The 13853-nt window shown below is 40.3% G+C and overlaps 1 protein-coding gene and 1 long non-coding RNA gene across 2 annotated transcripts in view; one reads left to right on the forward strand and one right to left on the reverse strand.

The window, feature by feature from the left end:
- Nucleotides 1-6245, forward strand: LOC138961792 (uncharacterized). The gene is made up of 3 exons (XR_011454307.1): nt 1-58; nt 2278-2448; nt 4247-6245. It is a non-coding gene; the product is annotated as an uncharacterized lncRNA (long non-coding RNA).
- Nucleotides 1-13853, reverse strand: part of LOC138961790 (Golgi-associated PDZ and coiled-coil motif-containing protein-like) — a gene marked incomplete in the record, with an annotated part of 73797 nt that overhangs the window by 17686 nt on the left and 42258 nt on the right.

Here is a 13853-nt window from a genome sequence, read left to right on the forward strand (position 1 = left end):
TCTCTGGCAGTGTTATATTGGCAGAAGACAGTTGGAACTGGATATCCTCATTTAGATGGTAGGCATGTTTTCGGCTTTTGTGTTGCTTTGGTGTATGGTGTGTGTGTGTGTGTCTGTGTTAAGGCCATGTCAGACTCACAACACAAAACAGTGTTTCCTTTCAAAACAAACACAAAACAGCGTGTTTCCCATGTGACATCCCCCAAAACGCGTTTCAGAAAACACTGTTTCATGTTTTTGCATCGTGTTTTGGGTTTTAGAGCATGCTCTAAAATCTAAAAACACGTTTTGGTAGTCAGCCAATGAACGCGGACGATCAACTCAAGTGACTCGGTTTCCGGCACCACGGAGATAGAAAAAAATGGCAGACTCAGATGTGGTACCGATTCAGGGTAGTATCGGACCCATGAATCCTAACTAGAGTATGGATCCTGTCACGATTGAAGAGAGGCAATAATATCAGTGGGCGCTGCCAGCCGTGTTGTTTACAAACCCAAACACAGCGCGGTAGCTGGACGGGTCAAGTTGACACTGACCGTATCAGTGGACACTGACCGTATCAGTGGGCACTGCCAGCCGTGTTGTTTACAAACTCAAACACAGGGCGATAGCTGGACGGGTCAAGCTGACACTGACCAATATTTCTGTGAAAACACGCACCCCGCTTCATCTGTGTGTTTCGCATGTGACATCCCCTCTTTAAAAACATGTGTTTCCCCGACGTTTTGAGATGGTGTTTTTGTCGAAAACAGGGTTTTGTGTTGTGCGTCTGTCTCCGCCTTTAGACACATACCAGAAATAAACACACTGTTTGCATGCTGTGGTGAAGTGACATTTTGTGATTTGTTTTTTTAATGAACTAGTACAGGTAGCTTTTACAGCATTTATTCATAACACAATCGCACTTTTTGGGGTATGTGAACAAGTTAAGAGATCAGGGTTCGACACTAGCGGGGGCGGGGGGCGGAACGCCCCAGAGTTTTGTGTTCCGCCCCAAACATTGCCGAAGCTTGGGGCCCACTCCGCCCCAGGATAAATTCCAACAATGACAAACCGAAAATTCTAATGCCAGCAGAGCCAATCACTAAAAATCGCCAGTCAAAGTCGTCACTGAAATTTGCGTTACGATCAATGCCGCAGTCAAGAAAAAAACACATTCAAATCGTCGAAGGACAATGTCGTAAGGGAAATAACTCCCAGATTGCGCTCTTTAGCGTGAGAGATAAGTATCGCCTTCAAATGCCAAACGCAAAATGTGGCGACACATCCCTGGTGTAAAAAGACATGGCAATGAAGATGAAGAACAGGGTGGAGAGAAACGAAAAAAGGAAACCGATGCAGCCAAAAGCGCGAAGCGCTGTCGTAATTTCAATGTCAAATGGTTGAAAGAATTTCCCTGGCTTCAGTACGATGAAGAAAAACAGACAATGCATTGCCGCACGTGAATACTGAGAGTGGGCCCCAGATTTTTTTTTTCCGCCCCAGCAATTTCCATCTCTGGGGCCAGTGTGGCCCCAGGCCAAATAAGTTAGTGTCGACCCCTGGAGATCATGTCTTATCCCATTTTAAAGCCCTACCAGATCTGAGACGGTGAGCCAAATTGTTTTCATGAGAAGGAATGTGCCTTTTAGTGAAATTTATGTACTTTACAAAACATATTTTAAGAAATGAAATGTGTTACAAGTAACAGCCATAGGAGTGATAGCCTGTAGGTGGAATAATAATCTTCAATTGCCTATAAATGATTATCTGGTTAAGAATGACCTCTTCAAGAAAATTAATGCAAAGCATTTTGATGTTTGTGACGATTAGTTACTCTTTATCACGTTTGGTCGCTGATTTTGCTGTCAGTGTCAGTGTTGGGCAGGTGTGTGTCCATGATGTCATTGCTATTGAAAACTAATCTGTACTGTAAAGTAAATGTACCCATACATGGCAGTTGTCTGGTCAAACCGGGGGCCAGCCATGACTGGGACTGATGTATCCTCAGGCACTCGACACCAGGTGGGCGGGGCCAGTGGTTGGGGTGTGATTCCCTGCCTTACACCACCACAAAGTGTTGTATCAGTAGACAAGACTGAGCAGAACTTCTGCCCCCCCCCACCCCCCTCACCAATTGACCACTCAGTGCCATGTGCCTGTGGCTGTATCATAAACACTTTGTGACAATAGTTGTTACCTCCTTAGAACATATCTTGTGATGCTCCTCAGTGTTTGATGTATGCTAACTGGTGTACTTATGACATAGTGTTCATATGAAAGTTTTATGTGTTGCAGCTCATCCAGATCACAGGTACACAAAGGAGCTGGTTCCAGTGAAAACATAGGCACATGGAACTGCTTATGGACTACTTTAGAAAGTGTGCGGTTACAACCAAGACTCTCCAGTTAGGAAGGTCTGCGGAAAGGTGCTTGTTCTGTTTCCTCGGACAGGCTTTTCAAGACTAGGTAGGTTAAACCACATGATTGGGCTTTAATTATGAATAATAATAATAATAATAATAATGGTGATTTCTATAGCGCTTTCGAACACACAAAGCGCTTTACAAAAGCAATAACAACATCATTACCAGAATGACGCCATTGACGGAATAGAACACAATCATAAACACTTTACAACAAAAACCAGAAACAAAACATAAATGTTACAAAAATCACTTCAAAGTTCACTTATTTCATTATCTGGTACAAGTTCTCTTGCATGTGGGTGTAAGGCTGAAGAAGAACCTCTGACAAGTCAATTTTCAAGCAACTGAGCATGAACCCAGGTAAAAAAACAAACCACAGAGCTCTCTTTCTCTCTCTTTCTATTGGTCTGTTATTCATAGAATGACACTAACAGTGACACAAGTAAAAAATCTGTATCATTGCCTTGACCTCTAGAAATTTGGTAGAGAATAAGATTACTAATAGTATTATTTTGATTATTTTATGGTCATTACTGTGGACTCCCCCCCCCCCCCCCCCCACACACACACACACCACCCCACCCCTGCCCCTTTTAAGACACCCCAATCTAAGACTCCTTCCTATCAATGACCCTGTTTACGCAGACTTCTTCTTCATAACATCTGTAAATTCACTCCCATTTTAAGACTTGCTCCTTTTTAAGACCTGATTTTGCTTATTTTGGATTTCGAAAAAGAGAACAACAAATCCCCACTCTCTAGCCAGGCACATGATTTTTGTATGAACCAAGTTGAGGGATGGCATTTGTATAGGCCTGACCAGATCTGAGATGTTGAATCTATTGCTTACAAAGAAAGCATTGTGTCATTAAAGGCACACTACTTCTCTTCACCGTCTCAGTTCAGGCCAGGCTTTAACATAGGATAAGCTCATCCCTCAACTTGGTCACATATGAACAATCAACACACTGACTTCTTGCTGTAGTGATCGAGTCAGATTTGCCAAGGCGTGTACATGGAATAAGATCATAATTCTAAATGCTGAAGTAACATTCTGTTTCCTATGAAGCTAGGCTTGATTTTTGGTATGAATCCAAGTTAAGGGATAGCATGTGTAAAAGCAGAATTGTTTACAGAGGCAGCTTTGTGTTATTAAAGGCATCTCAGATCACCTGCCGGGTTTTTTTTTTTTTTTTTTTTTTTTTTACATGGGGTAAGACTATCCCTCCACTCTGGCACATACCAGCAATAAACACAGTGGTTACTTGTGATGAAATAGTGGCAAGACAGATGATTTAAGCATCACATAACCTTCCTAAGTGAAGTCAAGTCGTGTGTGTGTGTGAGCATAGAATGTTGAGGACAGCCTTGAAATTTTCTGACTGTGTGAATTCAACAGAACTGCTGTAAATCTGGCGCAGTATAGTTTTTATTGTATGAAACTTCATTTCCAGTCAGGTGCTATGAAGAAATCATATCAGGTTATGCTTTGCAGTGAACCACCACCAGTATTTATTTATTTATTAAGGAGATTTCTATAGCGCATAACTAAAAGCACTATTTCTGAGTAACACGTCATCTTAATTAAAGCATGCCAGTATCGCCAGGCTCCTTTTGGGTGGTAAATGTGGATCTTCAAAAGCCTAAGTTAAAAAAACAAGATGTAAAAGTACATTTTGAATAGTAGGTTTTTTTCAGAGGGCAGATATCACAAGATATGATCGTTCAACTGCATGTATGCCTCATTACTAAAACAAATTAAGTGGTATTTTACTCGTCTTTCTGGTAAAACATATACACCATCAATATATTATAATAATGATCTTGCTTGTTTACAGATGGACAACAGCTGCTGCCAGGACTAGGTTACGCATAAAGAAAACAGTCAACACTTGGCTGGTGCTGGAGCTTCTTTGATGTCTATATCAACAAAAAAAAGACAGACAGATACCAGCTCATTCAAGACCATATCCCCATTTTACTCACACAGAACAGAGAGCCATCTTCCGCCTTCGCACAGGACACTGCTGTCTGAAGGTACACCTCAAAAGGATAGGTTTTGCACCTACAGCGGACTGTGGCTAGGGTAGGAAGAACAGACTCTGCAACACGTTCTGAGAGGGTGGCCTTTCCTTGCCACCCCTGTGCAACAAGACTTGGCCAGAGAGCACACATCCAAATGCAAACACTGAACACTGAAGAGGAAGAAGAAGAAGGTGCCCACACAGAAGGGCATGAATCTACTTTAAGGGCTTTAAGTTTATAGACTTGTAGCAGATAACATGATTGTTGAGACAAAATTACCTTAAAGGGAGAAAACGAACAAGCTAAATAGGCTGTACAGTACTTCACTTGAACAATTTATAAGGTTCCCTGTAATGTATTAAGTATCAAGAACATTTACAGATCACAAGACATTGTGTTTTTTTGTTTGCAATACAAATTTTTCACAATAAAAAGATATGCACTTGGCAAGATCCTTAAAATGTAAAACTAGTACGTGTGACAATTTTGAATTGTTCAGAGATGGTTTTGCTTCAGTGGTAAATGTTTTAGCTTTGTTATAAGATTCCGTTACTGAAGCATACTTTAAAACCTTGACCTTCCAAGTCTTGAACAACATACCCTAACTGTGTTAGCACCCTGGGCTGCGATCATTGTTTTGAGCTACTTAACAGAGGACTCCTTGGTTTTATTACATATACTTTGGTTAACTTTAATTATTTGATAAATAATTCTAATACAGGACAACTCCCCCATCAAATGTAGAAATGTCGTCTGCATTTTTGACTCACATGCGAAGCAAAAGTGAGTCTATGTACTCACCCGAGTCGTCCGTCCGTCCGTCCGGACGTCCGTCCGGAAAACTTTAACGTTGGATATTTCTTGGACACTATTCAGTCTATCAGTACCAAATTTGGCAAGATGGTGTATGATGACAAGGCCCCAAAAAACATACATAGCATCTTGACCTTGCTTCAAGGTCAAGGTCGCAGGGGCCATAAATGTTGCCTAAAAAACAGCTATTTTTCACATTTTTCCCATTTTCTCTGAAGTTTTTGAGATTCAATACCTCACATATATATGATATATAGGGCAAAGTAAGCCCCATCTTTTGATACCAGTTTGGTTTACCTTGCTTCAAGGTCAAGGTCACAGGAGCTCTTCAAAGTTGGATTGTATACATATTTTGAAGTGACCTTGACCCTGAACTATGGAAGATAACTGTTTCAAACTTAAAAATTATGTGGGGCACATGTTATGCTTTCATCATGAGACACATTTGGTCACATATGATCAAGGTCAAGGTCACTTTGACCCTTATGAAATGTGACCAAAATAAGGTAGTGAACCACTAAAAGTGACCATATCTCATGGTAGAAAGAGCCAATAAGCACCATTGTACTTCCTATGTCTTGAATTAACAGCTTTGTGTTGCATGACCTTGGATGACCTTGACCTTGGGTCAAGGTCACATGTATTTTGGTAGGAAAAATGTGTAAAGCATGTGAGTCGTATGGGCTTTGCCCTTCTTGTTATTTTGTATACTGCATATTTTAAAAGGCTATTTTTGTGCACAGAACATGCATCTGCAGGGAGGTTTAGAGGGTGAAGTTAGGATCTATTATGGGGCGTGCAGCACCACACCCATTTTGTGTGTGTGTATTTTGTGTTGACACATAAGACACTGTCATTCCAGCAGAAACCTGTGATGATGCACATTTTATTGCAGTAACCAGCTGAAATTGTATGTACGTTGTTATGAAATTGACAAATGATCCCTGCTTTGCAATCCTGGGTTAATGATATTGCCAAAATTAAAACGTGGAGGAAAAAGTGAGTGTAAACCTATTCTTGTGGTGGTGGTGGTGGTGTGTGGTGGTGGTGGTGGTGGTGGTGGTGTGTGTGTCTGGTTAGTGTGTGTGTGTGTGTGTTTGAGTGTGTGTTAAACAAACAACAACGACAAACAACACCAAACCTAAATCAAACAAGCACAACAAAAACAAATTACACAAAAACTGGCAAAAATCAGAATATCAACTGAGGAGAAAAAAACAGTGGCTGAATGCAATACTTATTATAACTTAAAAAGTAAAAGTGTGCGTGTGATGTGTGCGTATGTTTGAGTGTTTTAAACAAACAACAACAAACCTAAATTAAACAAGCACAACCCCCTGTGGCACATCTCCAATGACAGTGGAACACTTCCTGCAGGACTGTCCAACACACCAAAACTTGCGAGCAGAGACCTGGCCTGCTGACACACCGATGAGGGACAAACTCTATGGACCCATGGAGAGCCTCCGGCGTACAGCAGCCTTCATCAGGGCCTCCGGAGTTGCTGTCTGAGCGAACGACGACGAAGAAGAAGAAACAAGCACAACAACAACAACAAAACAAACATGGCAAAATTCTGAATATTAACTGAAGAAAAACAAACAGTGCCTAAGTACGAGACTTATTATCAGGGAAACAACGGCAAAACTCACAATGTCGTATGGAATAAGGTAAAAGATGTAAATCATGGTTTACAGAGAACATCAGTACTGAGTTCTGTCATGTTTTATTTTCTCCAGAGTGTGACGTCTGCAGAATGATCGATCCAAAAAGCAGTGTCTCCAGTCATGGCCATATGCTGCTTTCCTAATTTTTGCTTTGCACTATTTTTGCTTTGTGCACATATTTGAACCTTGTGGTGCTATGATTCGGTTCTTAAAAGAAAATTATGACTCACACTCACATACAATCCTTGTTTTTGAATGTTTTAAAACATTGCTGCTTTCTGCTTTGAGCCTGGAGGAACAAAATGACTCTGAAGCCGGACTGCCGAGAGGAAGAATGAGAGGGAAAAGAACACGCAGCCATGAAAACACACACAACTCCCTGACAGATAAACTGCTTATGTTCCAAAATCAAGAATCTTTAGGCGCGCACGCACGCACACACACAAACACACACGCGCGCGCGCGCGCACACAGAGAGACTCTCCTCGTGGAAGTAAAGGTATACTCGAACTTGAAAGTAAGTATAAATGTTTGATACGAAATAAACCTGTGATAAAAGTCTTTTTATAAATCATCGGTACCAACAAAATTGTCACAACACGTAAAAGGACATACTGTAGTTTCAAATTAGTAACAATCTAAGCCATTTTAATCAGCACTGGTGTCCGGCAAGCACTAACAGATACAACAGCACGTGTATGCATCTTGAAGTAATAAGACCTTGAAGTAGGCCTAGAGTTTACACTATGCATTATGTAATGCTTTAATTCAGCTGCCTAACTGTGGAACTTTGCAAATGTGTGAGGACCGTTTCACAAAACAGACAAAACACCCTCTCAGTTATTTACACAAATCAGTTCCAGAATGTGCGTGTTCCTTTTCCGTCTCTACAAATTAATGTTATCTGGGGGGAAAACGAATCATTGTCGCTTCCGCCCTCAGTTATAATTGCCTGAGCATAATAGGAAATGCAACAGGTGTAGCCGTCTTCCGCCTGATTTTTAGTCAAGATATTTCGACACAGAATGTTTCTTTCTTTTTTCTTTGTATGTTCACAAGCTCACATACAATCATTTATGCAACACTGACAATAAGACCAGACCAGAGTTGTGATTGAAATGGGCAGTTTATTTAATAAAGCTCCAGAATGAATAAAAATACATGACAAAATAAGGTGGTCCCGCTGTACAAAGCCGGTTACCAAACACACACACACATGTACACCAACACACACAAACACACTCACGCACGCACACCGTCACACACACACACACACACACACACACACACACACACACACACACACACACACACACACACACACACACACACACACACACACACACACAGTAACATTGTACAACTTACTGTCACATTCAAGCGGGAACACCAAACAAAACGTATCATCAAATGAAACAACATTTTAAGTGGTCAAGCAGATGACCACAAACCACACTTGAAATCTTCACATCGTTTTAACACTTTCTCCTGTATCCATAAAAGTCATTTATGCTGACTAGATAATGACATAATAAAATGACATCAATAAAACCATTCCCTTTTTTATTTTAAAGAAAAACAAGAAAATTAAAATAACGCAAAGAACTGATGCTCAGTAAGGTTGGGTATCGATCTCAAATGTGTGCATAGTACATGTAACCGGCATGGACTGGGGCTGGAATTGGCCTTTCTGTCAGGCAACTCGGCCTCTAATTGGTTTTATATTGTCTGATCCCCCTCCAGAAAAAAACAATACCATTTTCCCCGTGCTTCTGCGCCCACAAAAAATATTCGGGAATAAGAAAAGTTCAAATTTTAGGCACCCCACATACAACCTTAATTGTCAGTCAATTACTTTACTGCAATCAACGTTGGATTTTAAAGTACCATGTCATTATTATTTTGGAGATAGACTGATTTGAAAAAGTCCATAATTGCAGACTGCGTATTGGTATGAGTGATTTGAATTTTGATTTATGTCAGCGGCACCCGTCAAGGATTGCCCCAAATGTGAGTGCGGTTACCCAAGGGAGACTGCTGAGCACTATTTGTTGCATTGACCCTTGTGTAGAGATGTACGATTATTCGTCAATTGATAACTGATTATAAGTTTATTGAAATATTATTGAAAGGCATCCCGCAATATTCCCGGAATGTCAATCAGACCATATTCATAACTGTACAAGAATTTATCAAGTTAAGACAAACAGGCATGTTCCGTACATGAGCCTCTACATTTTATTCATAATGTTCATTTGACACTGTCATGAGACAAATGCTGCCTGACCAATTGTTCTTCGTAATTTCTCTCGTGTTTTGTGTCCTTGTTTCGACTTATCGATTATGGCCCAATCGTTATGTAATTTAGTGCCATTTTCGCCGATCACAAAATGTATTAACTTTGCGTGTGTGTCTTCTGTGCATTTAATATTATTGTGACGTGACCCACTCTTCCAACATTTCTGGCGCTCCAAGTCTTCGTCGTCCTTTTTTTTCCCCTTATGCTGAATTCTGTTCTCTCGTACCCCATTTCTTTTTATATTTAGTCAAGTTTTGACTAAATATTTTAACATCGAGGGGGAATCGAAACGAGGGTCGTGGTGTATGTGCGTCTGTCTGTCTGTCTGTGTGTGTGTGTGTGTAGAGCGATTCAGACTAAACTACTGGACCGATCTTTATGAAATTTGACATGAGAGTTCCTGGGTATGAAATCCCCGAACGTTTTTTTCATTTTTTTGATAAATGTCTTTGATGACGTCATATCCGGCTTTTCGTGAAAGTTGAGGCGGCACTGTCACGCCCTCATTTTTCAACCAAATTGGTTGAAATTTTGGTCAAGTAATCTTCGACGAAGCCCGGACTTCGGTATTGCATTTCAGCTTGGTGGCTTAAAAATTAATTAATGACTTTGGTCATTAAAAATCTGAAAATTGTAAAAAAAAATAAAAATGTATAAAACGATCCAAATTTACCTTTATCTTATTCTCCATCATTTGCTGATTCCAAAAACATATAAATATGTTATATTCGGATTAAAAACAAGCTCTGAAAATTAAATATATAAAAATTATTATCAAAATTAAATTGTCCAAATCAATTTAAAAACACTTTCATCTTATTCCTTGTCGGTTCCTGATTCCCAAAACATATAGATATGATATGTTTGGATTAAAAACACGCTCAGAAAGTTAAAACAAAGAGAGGTACAGAAAAGCGTGCTATCCTTCTTAGCGCAACTGCTACCCCGCTCTTCTTGTCAATTTCACTGCCTTTGCCATGAGCGGTGGACTGACGATGCTACGAGTATACGGTCTTGCTGAAAAATGGCATTGCGTTCAGTTTCATTCTGTGAGTTCGACAGCTACTTGACTAAATATTGTATTTTCGCCTTACGCGACTTGTTGTTTCTTGTTTTTACCCCCACCAAGTTCTGTACTACCACCCCCTCCCTTTTTTGATTGCTTGCGCATCAGGTTTGTCTGTTTGTTTTCGTTGTCTGAAATGAGTAAATGTATCTAGTCCGCCATCATGCTAAACTTTGTTATGTACATACCAGGATGACTTAAAATAAGCATTTATGCTTGAGTTATCTTAAAAAAACAATGCATTGTTTCTGTCATGATAACAAATTGAATAAAGTTTTGTAAACCAATGGACTGATTATAGTTGACCCTGATATGTGATTACGGGATAGTGTCACGTTAATTTATTTCTACTTTCACTTGTACTTTTGTACTTAAAACAAATCACTGAAATGTAAAAGTTATTTTTTTTTCCATTGTGAAGTGTCGTCAGTCTCCTCAAGGTAATGCAGTCAAACTCAACCAAAAGTTGGAGGGGCTTCTTCATACTTTCAGTGTGTGTGTGTGTGTGTGTGTGTGTGTGTGTGTGATTTCTTTTGACACTATGCACGTTTGTATAACCGCCTGTGCACAAAAAGAAGAACATAATCGAATCTTATCATTCATTTTCGCTTAATTGATTGATTGGTATGCATGTTTCTAACAGTGACCTTGACCAAAGTGAGTATAGTGCGCTTCCCAAGCATAAAACGGTGCATGACTCTGGATTTGCGTCTGAGATATTGACACATCACTGTGAGAAAAAGCGTTAATGAAAAAAGAAGACTATTTATTTTCCTTGAGCATTATCTTAAAGTGGTGTGCCAAAAACTTTTAAATTCAAAAATTCAATATTTAACTTTAGGAAAAGCACTGTAGAGAGAAAACCACGCTTGTGTGTTCAGAATAGTCTCCATGTGGTATCAATATAAATGATTCAAATGTATGGAAGAGAAGCTGTTTCTGCTGGATTAATACACACACACAATTGTGCACTCACACATAAGCACGCATGCATGCTCACACACACACACACACACACACACACACACACACACACACACACACACACACACACACACACACACACACAGAAACAACAAATTCATTATGACAAAACCAAATACGAAGTCCTATTTCACAAATTTTATATCTTCTCTTTTTCACCATATACAAATAGTCACGGAGTACATTTATAAGGCCAAATTATTAAGAAATATTATTTTCTGTGCTTGAATTACCCAGTGTGTAGCATGATCACCACGAAGGTACAATTCACAGAAGTTGAGTAATCACTTTACAAAACCCATACCAGTACCACATTGTTATGTTAAATCCTATTTATTAACCCACACAAATAGAAGAAGATAGCTTTGTGAAGACTTTCATTTTCCAACCAAATGCTGTTCAACCGGCTAGATTATTCTTTCTTTCTATATTGGGTGTTTAACGTCGTTTTTAACCGTTCAAGGTTATATCGCGACGGGGAAAGAGGGGGGGGGGGGGGGGGGGGGGGGGGGGGATGGGGGATGGGGGGGGGGGGGGATGGGGGATGGGGGGGGGGGGGGATGGGGGATGGGGGATGGGATAGAGCCACTTGTTAATTGTTTCTTGTTCACAAAAGCACTAATCAAAAAATTGCTCCAGGGGCTTGCAACGTAGTACAATATACTACCTTACTGGGAGAATGCAAGTTTCCAGTACAAAGGACTTTAACATTTCTTACATACCAATCAATATGAGGCTTATATTGCGCGTATTCTGTGGGTACAGTTCTAAGCTCAGGGATTTTATTTTAATTTTATTTTATGCAATTTATATTGCGCACATATTCAAGGCACAGGGATTTATTTACGCCGTGTGAGATGGAATATTGTTTTACACAATACATCACGCATTCACATCGGCCAGCAGATCGCAGCCATTTCGGCGCATATCCTGCTTTTCACGGCCTATTATTCCAAGTCACACGGGTATTTTGGTGGACATTTTTATGAAAATTTATCTATGCCTATACAATTTTGCCAGGAAAGACCCTTTTGTCAATCGTGGGATCTTTAACGTGCACACCCCAATGTAGTGTACACGAAGGGACCTCGGTTTTTCGTCTCATCCGAAAGACTTGAACCCACCACCTAGGTTAGGAAAGGGGGCAGAAAATTGCTAACCCCCTGACCCAGGGTCGAACTCGCAACCTCTCGCTTCCAAGCGCAAGTGCGTTACCACTCGGCCACTGAGTGGTAGGTACACCAACACGATATTAGCACTCCAGATTTTTATCTCGCAGTTTTTCTGAAGGACTTTGCATTTGAAAACTATTCTCAGACAAAATATGAGTTTAAACTGCAAGTACATGTACAGGGAGTCTGAAGGGTTCAAGTCGGATGAGATAGACTACTGTTGTGGCAATCTTCGAATTTGAAAATCATTTTTTTAAAAGAGTAAAACTCATAGTTCTTCTTCTTCTTCGCTCATGGGCTGAAACTCCCACGTTCACTCACAAATTTGCACGAGTGGATTTTTACGTGTATGACCGTTTTTACCCCACCATTCAGGCAGCCATACGCCGCTTTCGGGGGAAGCATGCAGGGTATTTTTGTGTTTCTATAACCCACCAAACTCTGACATGGGTTACAGGATCTTTTTCGTGCGCACTTGGTCTTGTGCTTGCGTGTACACACGAAGGAGGATAAGGCACTAGCAGGTCTGCACATAAGCAATGACCTTGGAGATCAGAAAATTCTCCACCTTTAACCTACCAGGCGGCCGCGATTTTGACTCATGACCTTCTGAATAGGAGGCCGATGTCTTATCCACAAGAACACCGAGCCCGTCCAAACTCCTAGTAAAAACAACTGCAAATCTGGGAGCAAAATGTAAACGGTTACAGTTTCAACTATCCTTCCCCTTTAAATCAGCATTTTTGGAAACCTAAACGAAAGAGTATTCAAGAACAACAGTCACGGATTCAGATTTAAAAAAACAAATGGTAACTATGCTTTTTGGAAATTCTTTCTTTAATTGGTGTTTAACGAAGGTTATATCGCGACAGGGAAAGGGGGGGAGATGGGATAGAGCCACTTGTTAATTGTTTCTTGTTCACAAAAGCACTAATAACAAAATTGCTCCATGGGGCTTGCAACGTAGTACAATATACTACCTTACTGGGAGAATGCAAGTTTCCAGTACAAAGGACTTAACATTTCTTACATACTGCTTGACTAAAATCTTTACAAACATTGACTATATAAGAAACACTTAACAAGGGTAAAAGGAGAAACAGAATCCGTTAGTCGCCTCTTACGACATGCTGGGGAGCATCGGGCAAATTCTTCCCCCTAACCCGCGGGGGGGTCTTTTTGGAAATGCGCTTCAAACAAATGCCTTTGCACACGTTATGTTACTCACAGCAAAATGCAAGAATAATTGGGGACCATATGGGATGGGGCAAATTGGGAGGGAGCAATTCGAGACACCACCATAAATATCTACCAAATATTTACAAATAGCTATCTTAGTACATACATAACATGCTGTACCAATACACAATTTCTTTAAATAACTATGTAAGGATTATTGGCAGTCTCCCGGAGCATGTT

This window comes from Littorina saxatilis, linkage group LG3 (assembly GCF_037325665.1).
Source record: "Littorina saxatilis isolate snail1 linkage group LG3, US_GU_Lsax_2.0, whole genome shotgun sequence".
NCBI classification, from domain to species: Eukaryota; Metazoa; Mollusca; class Gastropoda; order Littorinimorpha; family Littorinidae; genus Littorina; species Littorina saxatilis.